We start from the raw sequence: 17657 nt of genomic DNA on the forward strand, positions 1-17657 counted from the left end.
TTAACCCCATCATCCCGGGCCTTCAGGCCCACCTGACAATTGCAACCCCACTGATCTTAACCGTGATTTGTGTAGGAGTGGGTATGTGATGAGATTCTGGCCAATGGGACATGAGGGTAAGTCTCTGAGGGAAAAATTTCCTTTCTGATAAAGCGACACATGAGAAGATGGGGCCCTTCCTCTTCTCGCAGATCTTATCTTGCCCACATGAGATGCCTGGAACTGAGGCAGCAATCTTGGAACCAGGAAGGGTGCTAATAGAGGACCATGTTGACACGTTGAGGATGTTGAAGTAAAAGATGGTTCTATCAGTTGATTGTACACCATGGATGATTATATGGTATGTGAATATATCTCAATAAAACTGAATTAAAAAAAAAAGATGGTTTGAAACTAGATCATTGATGATGCTACCGAATTCTAAATTAAACAGCCCTGGAGCCATCCTTCTTCCAGACTTCTTATTATATGAGATTATAAATGTTCTTCCTTATTGTTCAAGCCATTTTGAGTTGGGTTTTCTGTAACGTTTGGCCCAAGACCAAAACAGACTCAGAATATCATAAAATGAAGGATAGAATTCTCTGGTCCTCTGATTGCTTTGTCTTTGTGTAGTCTTCCCCATGTCAGAATAAACCCCATTTTCCTCCAGTTCCAAAGAAGACTGTTGCTTTAATGGCAAGAAGTCTTTAGGATTTCCAGGATGAAGTTGGGAGTTGCTGGCAGCCACAGAAGTCATCCCTCAGCTCTCCCTCAAGAAAGAACTTGCTCTTTAGCTGTCCTTGTGAGCTGAGCCCATGTTCTTCATGGGCAGCCCTCTCTAGTGACTGAGCATATGGGGGTCCTAGGAGCTGGCCATCTATGCCCAGTAGAGGACTCCTTCACTGGGCAGTCTTTTCCCCTGGGCTCCTGTTGTGTTAGCTGAGACTTCCAGATCTGCATCATAGCCTGAGGCTTTTCTTGCCCAATTCTTTTTCCCCCTTCTTTTATTTTTCACAGGTATCATCTCCCACAGCCCCCCAAACTCAAAATACTTGGACATCTAACTGTCTCAGCGTCTGCTTCCCGGAGGACTCAACTGACATGGAGTTGAAAATCAGTGATGGCTCCTTTGAGGGATTTGTCCAGCTTGGTCTGAAAAATAGAAGGCTGGCTTTCTCTTTCTTGTCTACCTTTCTATTTCTTTCTAAACATATATTTCTAGTATCTTGAATAACAGAGCAGTAGACAATCGATTATTTTGCGTTTGTTTAGTGTCTATTCATGCCAGGACTGTCCTAGAGGCCCTGCATCACTTATCTCATTTAACCTTCAGGAAAGTCCTTGAGAAGGGTAGGAGAAATATCCCTATGTAACAGATAAGGAAACCGAGTCTTCAAAAGTTAGGGGCTGTATCCAGGGTCACGTCATCATTGAGTGGCAGATCTTATTTTATTTAGGTCTGGACTGTCACCCCCTCATAGATCCCTGCCTTCCTGTCTAACCCACCTCCCCTACCTCCATCATTCTCTATTCCGCTGCCCAACTTTATTTTTCACCATAGCATTTACTACCCTCTGAAATTACAGTTTTACATGCTCATGATCTGTCTCCCTCTCTGAAAGGGAACATTTCGAGCACGGTCCTGTGCAATTTACTGCTGTCTCCCCAGCACCTAGAGCAGTTGCTCAAGTAGTCATTGAATGGATGCATAAAGGAACTGAAACTTGTCTTTAAGGCAGTTTACATTCATTGGTCTTTTTAAAATTCAGTTTTATTGAGCTATATTCATATACCATACAGTCATCCACAGTGTACAATCAATTGTTCACAGTACCATCATATAGTTGTGCATTTATCACCTAAATCAATTTCTAGACATTTTCATTGCTCCAAAAAAAAGATAAAAATAAGAATAAAAATAAAAGTATAAAAGAACACTCAGAACATTCCATCCCCCCATCCCACCCTATTTTTCATTTAATTTTTGTCCCTATTTTTCTACTTATCTGTCCATACATTGGATAAACGGAGTGTGAACTTCTAGGTTTTCACAATCACAAAGTCACACCATGTAAGTTACATAGTTATACAATCGTCTTCAAGAATCAAGATTACTGGGTTGCCGTTTGACAGTTTCAGGTATTTCCTTCTAGCTATTCCAACACACCCAAGACTAAAAAGGGATATCTATATAGTGCATAAGAACACCCTCCAGAGTGACCTCTAGACTTCATTTAAAGTCTCTCAGCCACTGAAACTTTATTTTGCTTCATTTTGCTTCCCCCTTTTGGTTGAGGAGATTTTCTCAATTCCATGATGCTGGGTCCAGGCTCATCCCAGGAGTCATATCCCATGTTGCCAGGGAGATTTACATGCTGGGAATCATGTCCCATGTAGGGTGGAGGGCAGTGGGTTTACCTGCCGAGTGGGCTTAGAGAGAGGTCACATCTGAGCAACAAAAGAGGTTCTCTGGAAGAGACTCTTAGGCACAATTATAGGTAGGCTTAGCCTCTCCTTTGCAGTAACAAGCTTCATAAGGGCAAGGGCAAGCCCCAAGACTCAGAGGGCGCGGCCTACTGAATCAGTAGTCCTCAATACTTGCAAAAACATCAGTAATAACCCAGGCGGGGAAGTTTAATATTTCTGCATTTTCCCCCCGGTTCCTCAGGGGGCCCTGCAAATACATTTTTATTCTCTGCCCAAATTACTTTGGGACGTATCAAGATTTCACACTAATCTGTACAAACCTACAAGATCTCACTTCCTATTCAAAGTTCCATGTAGTTATGGTGTTCAATATTCATTGTTTTTAATAAGTAATAGGTCACATTTGAGTAACACGCTACAGTTTGCATAGTCTTTCCACAGACATCTTGTTTAGTCTTCACAGAAATCTTTGGGATAGGACTGACACTTTTGCTCTACTTCAGGGTTTTCCCACGCTGGCTGGTCCTTTTGCCTGGACTGCTTCCCCAGCCACCCCCACCCCCTGCCTGGTTCTTAACCTACATCACTCTGTGGCTCCTGCTTCATCACCTCCTCCGGGAGGTGGCTCTGAACTCATAGAGTGATACACACTCTTTTCACACCTGTAAGTCTCTTATTATAATTATAGTTAAATAATTATGTAATTATTTTATGAATGAATCCCCCATTAGCCAAAGGTCCATGGGGACAGGGCCTTGTCATTCCTGTATATGTTATGTGCCTGGTATGCTTGGATACCTCATATGCCACAATGCCTGACACACAGTGGGTGTTCATTTTATATAAGTGTGTGTGTATACATGTATGTATATGTATATGTATAAAAATAATTATTTCTGTTCAACAGATGAATCCTATATCTGAGCTAGAGGCTTGAGAACTTTTTTGTCTGTTAGTCACAATAAGAAATTGACTATTCTTCGTGATCTCAGGAAACACACACACACACACACACATACACACTATTTACCCTTACTGTGGGCAAAGCAGTCATATTTTCTATTCTACTCAACTTTATTTCATTAAAAAAATTTTAGTCCCAATACATTTTGTTGAATTCATGACCAACTCGTGTCTGAATAACCCTAGCCCAAATGACGAGCTTAAGGCCACGTAAGGAGGACAGTGGTGGAATTAGAAGAATCCGGTGCTCTTCCTCCTACTATACACCCTAGGGAGTTTCTTGCCCTAGGGCAAATTATCACAAAATCTTTGTGTCGGTTTTGATAACCAGAGTGGTTCCCCTACTTCTCAGCCCCAGTTAGGGCAATGCTGCTCCCTCCTGCTGTAGGCATTTCAATTTGGTTTGTCCAGACACTTTGGCTCTCTGAGACGCAGCTGTCCAAAAAGTTCCTCCTAGAAGCTCCAAAGGGAAAGATTTCATCGTAATGGGTGGCACACCCCGACTTACTGGAATTCTCATCTGAATTACACCAAACATTAACATATGGACATAGGCACATGGCATAGTAAATGATTTACTGAGGTCAAGGATCAAGTCAATGGCAGGCCTAAAAGTTAACCTGTCATACACCCTCTGTGTCTGCTAGGCGAAGCCCCAAGGAGGCCTTGGCCAGGCAGGACCCAGCAGCCTGGACCTGGTCAGTCACCAGCCAGTTCACCTACAATAGCACCTTCTTTTCCTACCAGAGGGAGGCTTTGACTTGAACTCCTGGGAGACCTACCTTCTTGGCATCCAGATCTCTCAGCTTCAGAGTCTCAATTAGCTGGTGTTGGACTCAGAAGCCCAGAGAAAGCCGAAACTTGTTTATTTGCTCTTTTATTCCTGGATTTATAATTTGACCTAATATACTGTACGTCTGTACACGTGTTGATCCCAAAAAATGTTTGAGCTTGCCTGCTTCTCAGGCCATGTTGGCAGCAGCTGTTAAAGCCATCAATGATGTTTGCTTCCAGTTACAAAAGAAAACATTCTCTATTTGGGACCATGTTTTTTTTTTTTTCCCCCTTTCTTGATTTTAAAGGGGAAATCTGATTCCCAGTAGAGATGTGGGGCTGCCCCCCTTCCCGTTCTAGGGCTACAGGATGGCTAAGAAAACTTTTTGGCACACCTGGTTCATCATCTTTCTGATTTTCATATTCTTTTCCTCTCCCTGTGGAAGAATACTTGGGGGCCTTGCTTTGAAATTGTTTGAGCAACTGGGCAGGTTTCTCTTCGTTCCCTGGGGATATCAGTTTATGGTTCAACATCTCTCTCTGACTCCGGTGTATTTTTAGCTAAGAAAGATTCAGGTTGTGTCCCATTATCAGGTGCACTAACTGGGCAACCATTGATGGGACCAAGAAAATATGAGTAATTCTAACCTCTGCCCAGAACCTTTGAAGAAACACACAAACCCTGACCTTGCTTTGGTGCTTTGCAGAGACCATCTGGGGAAAACTTCATTTCTCAAAATAAGTATGAAATTGAGAGTTCCTCTGGCTGGGAAGCACGAAAAACCATGTGACTAATATGGGGTTCAAATTCGCAGATATTTGTTTCAGAGAAAATGATTTAAACCAGAGTTTTCCATGATAAGTACACTCTTGGAGGACTGAGCTGTGTACTGGGAAAGAGTTGGGAAGGGGTGGAGGTAAAGAGGAATGAAGAGCACATATAAATGGTTAAAGTGGGGAATTTTGTTATATATATGTTATCACAAAAAAATTAAAAAAAAAAAAAAGGAACGAAGAACAGAGAAGCTGGACAATAGCTGGGAAACAACACCAAAGGCAGTGAGACTTGCTGTAGATTGGAGGTGATTTTGAAAGTGTCACCTCAAAGTTCAGTAGTCAGCTGGATGCAAAAGAGTCAGGAAGGTTTGCAAATGAGGAACAAAATCCTCCAAGGAAAATGTGGCTGCCAAAATGAAGGAGGCTTGGAGGGGGAAAAAAAAGACTTGAAAAATGGTGCATACCTAAGAGGAATGTGGGGATGATTACAACCAAAGAACAGTGTTGACTCAGAATATATCTGGGCCTCTGCATGTCTCAATACCCCCCAGGAGTTCTGGCTAAAGGACATAGTCAAGATGAAACTGCCAATTACCAAGCTAAGGTGTTCACCTGAATCTTAGACTCTCAAATTGTATCTTTTTGTAAATTTCAAATTCTACCTGTTTGTTGCCGGTCTAGAGGGAGCATCAGAAATGAGGCTTTTATTTTCTTACATGCCATTATAGGTTTGTACCCAAAGATGCTCTTAGTGAGGGAAAGCTGGGGCAGAAAGTGTCAGTAATCACAGCTGTCCTCCACCCCGTCTTTCCCTCCTCCCTCATTCTGTAAATATTTGTTTATTTCATTTGACTGAGTTGATGTTACGTTATAGAACGGGCCAGGGAGGAGGGGGGAACCACTGAGAAATAAGGGAAAATGTTCCAAGGTTAAGATCTGTGAAGGAGAGACGTTTGAACTCTTAGTGGCTGAGACAGAGTGGCGGGTGTGGGAAAATTAGCAGCAACCACGTGGTGTGAGACGGGAGAGGGTTTCACCAAATGACGTGGGTAAGTTAGGGACTCAGTAGAGATTAAGGCATTTTATGTCTGAAGTTAAGGGTGACAATCCACCAAAATAGTGAATTGAGATCAAATTCCTGTTTTTGGCCCAGAGTAATTAGAGTATAATTAAATTGTTGCTGCCTTAATGTTTTCTGTTAATGTTTGTTTCAAAAAACAATGAGGTTGCAAATGTGCAATTTCGGGTTTGTTGCTGATATGAGGCCTATTGGTTGTGGGACAGTGAGGCTTCAATGGAAACCGGGTTGAGTAAAATGAGAAGTCTATACCCTAACCTTTTACTCCCCTCTTCTCCCTCCCCAGTGCCTAACTGGGTACCTGAAAGGAGTTCTCAATAAATGTGTATTGAATGAATTTGAAAGCAACTCAGAAAAATTTTGACCTTAGTGCCAAAGTACCCAAGGGGGGAGAAACAGAGATGAGTTAAAGCAAATGTCTAGTGTAACAGTTAAATCAAGAGCCATGTGGTTTCCAGGAGTTTTTACTGGGACAAAGGGTAGACTGCGTCCTGGACAGAAAGGTGACCAAGGTAGCTGAGGGACATGGCTCTGCCTTGGATTGCAGGTGAGGTATCTGGATTCATACCTTCCCTAAATTTGAAGAATGCCTACTGAGCTGTCAGAGGATGAATCGGCAAAGGCCTGCTGGTATGCCCGAGGACCTGGGAGAAAGGATGACCCTTGGAATCTTTTCTAATCAGGATCAACTATGATTCTTTTTTATTGAGTGTAGTCCATACTCTTTGAGCTGTGGTTAAAGAGTCATGTTCTTTGCTGGAGGGTCTGTGGTTCACGGAGGGGGGATGCAGGGGAAGAACTCCTGAGGAGCCAGAGCCGAGGCCTTGAAGTAGACCCTTGAGCCTTGAGGGGTGGGGCCAAAAGGTCACCTACGAGGTAACAAGTGCAGTGGGGGAACCATTTCTAAGAGGGCTGCTCTGGGTCACGATTAATTAAGGTACAAGAGAAAAGACACCTTCCCACCAGAGGCCTGGGTTTTATTCTAGGACCCAAGGAAATGATTTCTACAAGTTTCTCACCTGGAACATTTCCCTGAGAACTGGCATGCCACGTACATTTATTTTCATACCTCTATAAACACTGACGAGGTTTCTTTAGGAGGCAACTACATTCAAGAACACCAGCATTTTCTTCTCAGGCGAGGGCCTCAAATCAGCAATGGTAGTACTGTAGAGAGGGACAAATATTCACTAGCAGTTAAATATGGAAGAAGGTTTTATGATGTGAGGCCAAGAGCAAGAGTTTTGCAATCACTTGACCTCTCTGAGCCTCCTAGAAATAGTGATGATAATAACAGTAATACCCATTTTATAGACCGTCCAGGCTATGGTAAGCCAGAAAGTGTTATACATTAATTATGACCATTGTTGGGGCAACATTGGTTACCAGGGTCCCCTGACAATTGCCCTGGAGAGAACCCATTTAGAAGGACTGACACTGACATACTGATACATACAGGTCATAGAGCACAGGGAAAGTGAAAAAGGTTGTTCAAGGAATATTTATTTAGCATTGATTGGTCCAGTAAAATATTAGGGGTTGGATTTGGTTTTAGGTATTAAGGAAGCGATTTTGTTGAGCTTGGATGCTTTCTTAATTAGTGACTGCTTTTAATCTATTATGAGTAAAACATTTTTGAAGCAGAAGGGAAGAAGGTAGGGGGAAAGAGGTAGTAGCCATGGGTTGGGTCCTCTGACAGGCTCCCTGGAGAAGACAAAGACAGAATAAAAAGTACGACCAGTATCAGGTGGTACTGACAAGTGCCAGTGAACAGTCTAGTCAGGGAGGCTTAAGGATTTGTGTGGGAAGGCTTTCCGGGGGTTGGGGTTGGTGGGTAAAACATGAGTTTCCTTTGATAAATGATTAGGATTCTGATGCAAGAGGACTTTTCCAGAAAGAGAACAGATGGCAGCAAAGGCTTAGAGGCCAGGATAACAGGGCATTTGTGTTACCTATCAAACACTACACACTCTGTGTTGTGCTAACTTCTTTTACATACTATTGTCCAGTTTAAAAAATATCCAGTAATACTGCCAATCAGGCTTCATTATCCCTATTTTACAGACAAGGTAACTGAGGCTTGGCAAGATTAAGTATTTTGCCCAAGGTTGTCTAGTAAGGAAATGGCAGGGCCAAGATAAAAATCTAGATAGTCTGACTCCAAGTCCAAAGGTCTTTCTACATTATATGCTGCTTGTTTGGGAAATAGCAAGTAGATCAGTTTGGATGAGATGGAGTGTTCAAGCTGGGGCAATAAGGATGGAGAGAGTCAGGAGTGCTAGGCCAAGGGGTTTGAACTGACCACCAAGACTAGTGGTGGCTAAAGGTCTCTAAGTAAGGGAGTGATTTAACTAAAGTTTGTCCAGGATTCCCAAGGCCAAGGTTCTGTGGGGGCATAGACCATACCAACTGTTCTGGTTTGAATCTATTATGCCCCCTACAAGAGCCATGTTCGCTAATGCAATCTTATGGGGGCAGATTTATTAGTCTTTTGATTAGGGTGGAACGTTTGATTAGGTTGTTTCCATGGAGATGTGACCCACCCAACTGTAGGTAAGACCTTTTGATTAGATTATTTCCATGGAGGTGTGGCCCCCACCCATTCGGGGTGGGTCTTGATTAGTTCAAGAGAGCTCAAGAGCTGACATAGACGCTTACGCTTGGACATGCTTGGAGATAAAGACAGAAAGATGTTTGGAGATCCTAAGCTAAGAGACGAAGCCCACAGTTTGCCCCAGAGAAGCTAAGAGAGGACCCCCAGATGTTATAGAGAGAAATGCCCTGGGAGAAAGAAGCAAGGATGAACAGGAGCTGAAAGAGAGGAGCCCAGAGACAAAAGGAGAAAGCCCTTTTGAAACACAACCCAGGAGCAAAGGACCAGCAGACACCAGTCATGTGCCTTCCCAGCTGACAGAGGTGTTCTGGACACCATAGGCTGTTCTTTAGGGAAGGTATCCTCTTGCTGGTGCCTTAGTTTGGACACTTTTATGGCCTTAGTACTTTAAATTTGTAACTTAATAAATCTTCTTTATAAAAGCCAATCCATTTCTGAAATTTTGCACAATGGCAGCTCTAGCAAACTGGAACACTAACTGATAATTAGGCAGTTCATGAGGGAGAAAGCCACCTCCCTGACATTTATTCCTGGATGATTCCTCATCTTGACCTTCTTTTTCAGCTTATTTTCTTAACTGTGTTATTCCTGGGGACTCTTAGATATTCCTGCAACTCCTAGCACCATATTTCAGTAGCGGGAAAGTGAGAAATTCACATTGGTCCCAGATCCAGGAGTGAGCTTCAGTGATGAAAGTGCTCACACACAGCTTTAGCACCCCAAGTACCACTGGGTTGAACCTTCCAAGAATAGGTTCTACATTCCTTTCCTTAGCTGAAAGGTTTCAATGTAGGTCAATGGTGAAAGATTAATTGTTGGGGGACTAACGGACAATGCCAGCTCTTTACATTGTGTGTGGGAATTTATCGACTGATTAAATGCCAGTTTGCTTGGGCTCCTAGGTGTGTGGCAGCAGCAGCAGCAACTATTCTTTTTTTCCTTCCATCCCTCTTTTTAACGGAATTTAAAAATGGACATTGATGTTCAAAACTTTAAAAAATGTATGTGCACGATGACCCAGAAATAGCACTGTAAGGAATTTATAAGCAAATTTAAAGCAAAGTCAAGAATGTGTAGGTGTAGGGCTCTTTATAATGCTAAAAGTTTGCCATTACATTGGAAACCTAATCTTTCAATAATAAGGAATTGGTTGAGTAAATCATGCCACAACTTATTCAATGAAATGCTGAATAGCCATTAAAATGATATTGAAGAATATTTAATGACATGGAAAAATGTTAAAGTTATATTAAGCTACAGTTAAGGCTAATTTTTAATTTAGGTGGCAGGTTACAGGTGTTTTTTCTTTTCTTTTTAGTTATTTTTATTTGGTCTTTAAAATCCTTTAAAAATTGTTTTTTTTTTAATTACACTAGAAGTATATGACTACATACTCCTTATGAAGAAATAAAACATCAAGTCAAAGTCCCCTTAGATCACCTCCTCAATTGCACTAAAATTATATAGGATTTTGTATGTATCATTTCTGTAATATTATTTTGCAACTTGTTTCTTTTTTTCACTCAACGATATTTCTTAAATATGTTCTTTGTTGATCTATACAGATCACTTTCACTCTTTTTAATTGCTACATATATGTCCCATAATATGGATATATTATAGTTTATTTAGCCAATCCCCCATTGATGGACATTTAGGTTGTTTATATATTTTTTGTTATTACATGCAGTGCTGCTTGAACACAATTTGTGTTTTAAATTGATTCTAAAATAGTATATTACACTTATAAAAGGAAAATATTTTAAAATATTAAAATTGTTTGCTGTTTTAATTTGAACTGGAACAAAGGCAATGGCTTTCGGGTATTAATTCAGTGTGTGCCCCCATTTTCCTAGAAGCCAAGTTGGCCCAAGACACACATATGCCCTAACAATGTTCATGCCTTAGGAACTAGCTGATAACACTTGGCCTCCATTTGTTATTTTTTCTTACAGAATTCAGGGCAGTATAAATCTAAAAACCAACAACTGCAACAGATGAGGGACTGAATCCCATTCCTTCTAAAACCTCAAAGCAAGGAAACTGAGTTGTGGGAAGAGTTTTTTTTCAGCCCCTAGAGGGAGAAGAGGTGATAAGACAGATACCTCAACCCCTTCGGCACATCAGAATTTTTAATTCGAATTTATATAATTTGATCCCTTGGATATGCAACAACATTAGCTCCTGTCACCACCTCATCTTCAATGCCTAACCTTACACTTGGGATGCTGGAGATGCTGGAATTAATGAGGAAATCAGCAAATTCCCAGCACCCTCTCCTTGGTGCCACGACCTCCTTAATCAAAGGTACAACCGAGTGTAAAATAAGTAAAGTTCTTGCATTTGCTAAAATGAGTTACAACACAAAGGCGCTCCAGTTTAAAAAACCAAACCAAACAAAAACCTCCCCTCCCTTCAGCCTCCTCTCAAGCCTCTAATCTCATCTGTGAAAAAGAACTGTACTTTACTGTCCACAAAACATGCTATTTTCAAAGTGAGAGGAGAATTGCCCCATGAGGAAAGCCATCAGTAACTGCCGTGCATGAATTCCTGCTTGTTTATAGAAAGCAGTGGCTAAGGATAGACACTTTGAAACCACCTGTGAAAGAATTAAAGACCCAAGGGGGGCAAAACCCCCATCACAAACAGAATCTCACTGATCAAGTGTGAAAGAAAAGGAAGAAAGAAAAAGCCAAGTAGATCTTTGCAGGCAACCACTAGATGGACATAGAATTCAAAAACATTCTTTAGTGAGATCAAGGATGGCAGGCTTTGAAGCCTGGAGGGCTGGCGAGTCTCAGAAACAGCCTGGCCTGGCCGTGGCAATCCCTGCACTGAAGCGTCCCAGTCTTGCACTTGCTGGAGTAAAGCATTTAAATTGGAACAATGTCAAATTTCACAGCTATCTTATGTCCAGTGACCTTACGGGACCCCAAGGGAAAGACAGATAAAAAATGATTGTTCTAAACAAGTCCCTGAAGGCGAAGAAGTCAAATGGGCAACCGGGAGAAACAACGTTTCAAAATGAAACCGCCCACAAACTGTTGTAGGCAGGGCGGCAAAGGGTGCTTATTTATTTATTCATCTAGTTATTCTTTTTTTTTTACTGAGGACTCCTAGTATGTCCCACGCTTTACAGAACACCCACAAAGATAAAGTTCCATCGCTGCAGTAAATTAGTTTATGAGGATAATGTTATTGTGGGAAAAGAGGTGATTATTCTGCATTATTTAATCAACTTGAAACAGGTTTCATTGTTATTAGAAAGTGAGACATAATGAGGGTCTGACACAAAAAAATTTATACATTACTCTAAAGAACACCTTATGAGGACAAAGATGAGATTTCAAACTTCTGTTGTGCTTTTTTAGACAAGAATTTTAATTCATATCCCCTAACTATGCCTACATGAATTATCTTAGCTTAAGGTTTTTGTTTTTGTTTTGTTTTCTTTTAATTAAGAAATTAGCATTGTAGATACAGTTCAAATTCCCTTTCACCACTACTCCCAATCGCATTTCCCAGCCTTCTTCTCGGAGGCAGCCACTACTGTGAATTTGAGGTGTACAATTCTGTTCTATTTTTTTGTACTTTTACATACATATAGATGATCCCCAAAGAAGTATGATATTGCTTTGTGTTTTAAGTTTTTTTCATAAATGATATAAAATTGTATCCATAGTTCTGAATCTATTTTGCTTATTTCACTCAACTTCATGTTTTTGCCACCTATCCAGATATACATGTTTCATTTCATTTTTGAATTCAATATTTTAAAAGAAGCCAAAGAGGAAGAACTTTATTCACCCAAGAACAGTTACGCATACCTGCATGTTTCTGCCTTCCTCTGATTGAGAGACTAAAGTCAGGAGGACTTCTTGGAAGAAGTGAGGACTGAATTAGGTTTTGGAAGGAGATGAAAAATATGCAAGTGACAGAAAATGCCATAGGGCATTTCAGAGATAAGCCAAAAAATAATTTCTTAAACTAAAAATTGTAAGGTTTGCTGAATGATCTTTCCTTCACTATTTAGAATACAGTTTCTATGACCTTTTTAACATTTAGGCTAGATGAAGGTTTTGACTGTGAAAGACACATTTAAAAGGAGACACTATATTAAATCAAATAAAAACAAAACAACAGCACCAGAAATTCTATAAAATACTATCATTTAAGCCCAACAGGTGGACACACAAACCAATAACAAATGAAATACTTTGATTAATGTGCTGTTGGTCTGTGCTGAATAAAATACATTCAAAACATATTTGTAATTTGAGATAAAGGTATGGAGGACGCATGGTGAGTGCTGCTTATTTTACAGGTTTTAATTTTACCTTGTCAGCACCATTGAGTACAAAACTTGAGAAAGCAAGACTTCGATTTGTTCAGTTTTCCTTAAGGAGGGGCCACAGAATCCTTGAAGCATGATTTGAAAAAGATGGATAAGATATTCCACCCAAAATTCAACATCACCTTTAATCTTGCCCTCTCCTCCTCTAATCCCTAGGTAATGTTTTGTGCTTCTTTTGCAGGAAAGCAATTTTGTTAATCACTTTAGCACCAATTCTTGCATCCCTGGCAATACTCAGAACTGCCTCCATCCAAGTCTTTGATGTGGGAAAGAAACACACACACTCTTTCGCATGTAATCTGAAAACAATTCACTTCTTGCCAATGAATGCACAGCACTCCACTTTAATAGAGAGCAAGTTCTGTGGAGGTTTCTAATCCTTTCTGCCAAAGAAGAGAAGAGAGAGAATCACTCAGGTAGCCCAACCTCATTCAGAAGTTAAAATCACATGGAATGTTTTGTGGTGTGTTTGGGGCTTTTTGAAAATATCACTTGCTGAAGATTACTGCTCTCAGGGGAAATCAAAACAACTCAAGATCAAAAAAAATAAAAAAATAAAAATAAAAAAAAAGATTCCCCATCACCAACTCAAACAGGATATTCTTCTCAACTCAGATAAACTCTTGATCTAAATGTATTACAAGAAACCTGCTTTAATCCCTCAAAGCAATGGTGTTACAGATAAGTAGTGGTTAACTGAGGTGGTTTAAATTCCAAAAATGTACAAAAGATTTGGTTGGAAACAAAACTAAAAAAGGAAGAAAGCTCTATCTTCATTGCTGTGACTTGAAGAGGTAAATTTAGGGCAGTAAAAATGTGAAGAATGACCCCTAAAAAAGAAATAGCCATAAAAGTCCAGAATTATCTAAATGATCTCATAGGCTGCTTACAGTGTGTGTCTCTATGTGTGTCTCTTTTTTGGGGTGTGCGTGCATTAGGGTTCTAAGATATTGAAATGGTTTTACTAATTTCTAGATCTGATGCAGTTCATTTAAAAATGAAATGTTTCACTGAGATGTTAAAATATCGTAAGGCTTTATTTCATAAATTATTTCTTTTCTCTTTTTGTAATTTTCAGTTGAATCTCAGTATTTCCTCCCTGTTTAGAACTTTTCCTTAACATAGCGCTGCTTTCTTAAATGCAGTGGATGGTCTTTATTCTTTTTTCTTTTGTCAGTGATTATAATATTTTGACAATCTGGGTATTAATTTTGATCTACCTTCTGACATCCCGATAAACATATCGCAAAATGTGTACATTTCTGACTCTCTCTTCTATTTACTCCAAACATGCTCAAAATACACTCTTTCACTTATTAGATAGTCTCCTTTCTGAGATATAAAATTTATTTTTGATAGATAATACACACAACTCGTTAAAAATTCAAAAGATATAAAATGGTGTTAGTGAAGAAAAACCCTGTCCCCCAACCATCCAGCTCCCCTTACTAGAGGCAAACATAGGTACCAGGTATTTGTGTATCTTTTCAGAGATATTTGGCATATCCAGCTAAAGAACACAGATATAGTCCCCCTGCTCCCCAAATAGCAGTATATTATATGCATTGATCTGCATTTTGCTTTTTTCACTTAATTTGTATGAGAGATCCTTCTATACAATGCATATAATCTTCCTAATTTTTTAATAATTTAGACTATTATTCTAGTCTACGGATGTTCCATGATTTATTTAAACAGTTTGGGAGACTCTTGTTTCAATCACTTCTATTCTTGGTTGTTTCTATGACTCTGTCTTGGGTACTTTTGAATAATTGATTTTAATTGTAACATGGCTGTTTCTTGAAAAATTTTTTATATTTTATTTTGTAATGCACTTGAAACTTTTAAAAATTATCAAAAGTGATATGGGTTTATTGCTTTTTAAAAATCAGCATTATGGAAGTTGTATGACACCAAGACTTTCAATTATTTCCTTGATAGCTGCCAGTCTCAACATGGGTCCCACCGAGATGACCTACCTGCTTAGACATTTAAAAATCATTGATTTCCTACATGTGCTAACATTGAATACTGAATTGAGAATTACCTTGTAATGGCTGATATTGATTCTCTTAAGCCAGCAAAATATTATTAAATATTAAATTTTATTGTTTTACTCACTTTTAATTAACCACCACATTAACATGCTACCTCAAATATGACTAAGGACTCAAATCAGGGAAATTGGAACTTCTGGTTGACCTCAACTCCTTTGGGAGAGTGAGGCAAGCCATGGGGCCTGGCTATTGTGGTTCCTCTCCTATTGTTGAGTGGTTCAAGAGATGGGGTTTTTGACAGATTATAGACTAAATTTCCCAAGTCTGCCATACATCTCCTGAGCCTGGCATGCTTGAGAATGCATGAGCACTTGGACAAACGTTCCTCTATTTCTTGGTAGCTCTATAGCAAATGGAAGCCCACACCCTTGCCAAGTTGAAGATTGAAAATCTTAACTTTATCCCAAGGGCAAGATATCTATATGATTAATTTTTGGTTCTATTATCAGACTGACTTTAATTTCAGCTTTTTAATTTGTCCATTTTGCTCCCAGTTCATGAGGTTCTACTGCCTTTCTTTGCTATCCTTTTACTGGGAAATTCTTCTGGTGAAAAACCTGTCATCTGTTGTGAAGGAGAGCTGGTGTTGACCTGAAGCAACAAAGTTGTTGGTCTGGTAGCCGTTGTCCTGTGTTAGGAGCAGGTAGTCTCACTAAGCTCCAAGTATTTGGAAACTTCTCTACCCAGAGCTTGCAGTGCTAAAGGGAGAAGAGCTCAAGCCACACCTCTTGTTTCCAGGTCGATCTACGGAACCTGGGAGAATCCTTCTTTACTCTCTGTGGTGGATGTTAAATATGGGGGATTTTTCTCAGTCATCCCTCTATCTGTGTCTGAAATGGTTGCTGTAATAAAGGGAAAGAGTACACTGTATGGAATATATAACTTTTTGGAAGCAGTGTCACAGTTTCTCAGAGGATAACAGTTAAAGTTTGATCCAAAGGCTGTAATTGCTTTTTACTTATTATGTGTGTGTATTTGTGTGTGTAGTTTTACTACAGTACAAACCAACCAAACAAACAAAAAATCAAACAAGACCTATCCTTTTTCCATTCACATTCAAATTCGTGTTTTTATTTAACAACTGAATACAACCCATCATCTGTTCAAAGTAATGTAATTGAATGATACTCCAGAAAAGTTGTCTTCTGTGTTTTTCATGTTTATAACAGGACCCAGAACCTAGGACAAGATAAACAAATTGTGTCCTGTGGTTTCATTCAGTGTTATGAATGTCTCAAATGCAAAAATGTACTCGAAGTTAGACGTTATTAAGTAGTATTAATAATAATTATACAATCAGAAATAAGAATTTCATATTTAACCCGGCACTTTCTTCTGGAAGAACTGAAGATGCTTAAGAGAATTTTTTTTTCCTGGAACTTAATTCTCACTCTTTTTTTGGGAAAGAACTCCTAAGGTCACATTTGTATATATCTTATTTTAGTAGTGACCACATCTATGATTGATCAATATGTCCTTTTATAAAGAACTAGAATCTGAAAGCAATTTAAGAAATCCCCAGGTGAATGTGAAAATGTTACAAGGTTTTGTGGTTCTCTTCATCTTCAAGTTTTATACTTTTCATCATCTGTTGCCAAATGACTCGGTCTTTTGACTGGCAGAGATCAGAAAAATCACAATCAAATTCTGATGTCACATGGCAATACAGGAATTAACCTTAGCAGACTGGCTAATTCTAGCATTGCCTAACTGGCAAGTCTCCTGGAAACATTATATAAAAATTGGTGATTGGAAATGTCTGTTTTCTCAAGATTGTAAAGTCAGGACAGTGTCTTGGAATATTATCTGACTGTTTGGAAAAGGAAACTTTCTAGTACAGCTATTAATTTGGATGACTAGAAATCTTAAGTAGAGGTTTACTTTTTGTTGGGCATTATTTTGAATTTTTCCTTTGCATTTGGGATGAAAGGATATGGTTTCATAATATCATGAGCCATGTACTACATAGATAATCAGTTAAAAAAAAAAAACCCTAAGAGGTGTTTACACCTAAATCTAAGAAATAATTAAATTAAATTAAGCTAGTTCATTTTAATAAGGAAAGTTGTAAGACAATGCAGTACACATGCTTTCATGTACATTACAATTTTTACAAAGACTTCCTGTAAAGTCACAGAAGGATAAAATGAACTTTTTAAACAATAAACTTTATTTTTTAGAAGTTTTAGATTTACAGAGAAGTTGCAAAGATAATATAGAAAGTTCCCCTACACCCCATATCCAGTTTCCACCATATTAACATCTTACATTAGTTTAGTACATTTGTTACAATGAACAAACCAATGTTGATATATTGTTATTAACTAAATTCCATGCTTTATTCAGATTTTCTTTGTTTTTACCTAGTGTCTCTTCTCTGTTCCAAGATCCCATCCAGGATACCATATTGTATTTAATTTTATCTCCTTGTATCTAGTTTTATCAGCTGTGACAGCGTCTTATAACTTTTCTTATTTCTGTTGACTTTGCTAGTTTTGAAGAGAACTGGCCAGGCATTTTGTAGAATGTTCCTCAGTTTGGATTAGCCTATCATTTTTCTCATGATTGGACTATGTTTATGGGATTTGGGGAGGAAGATCTCAGGGGTAAAGTACCATTGTCATCCCATTC

Source organism: Choloepus didactylus, chromosome 15, assembly GCF_015220235.1.
Source record: "Choloepus didactylus isolate mChoDid1 chromosome 15, mChoDid1.pri, whole genome shotgun sequence".
Taxonomy (NCBI): Eukaryota; Metazoa; Chordata; class Mammalia; order Pilosa; family Megalonychidae; genus Choloepus; species Choloepus didactylus.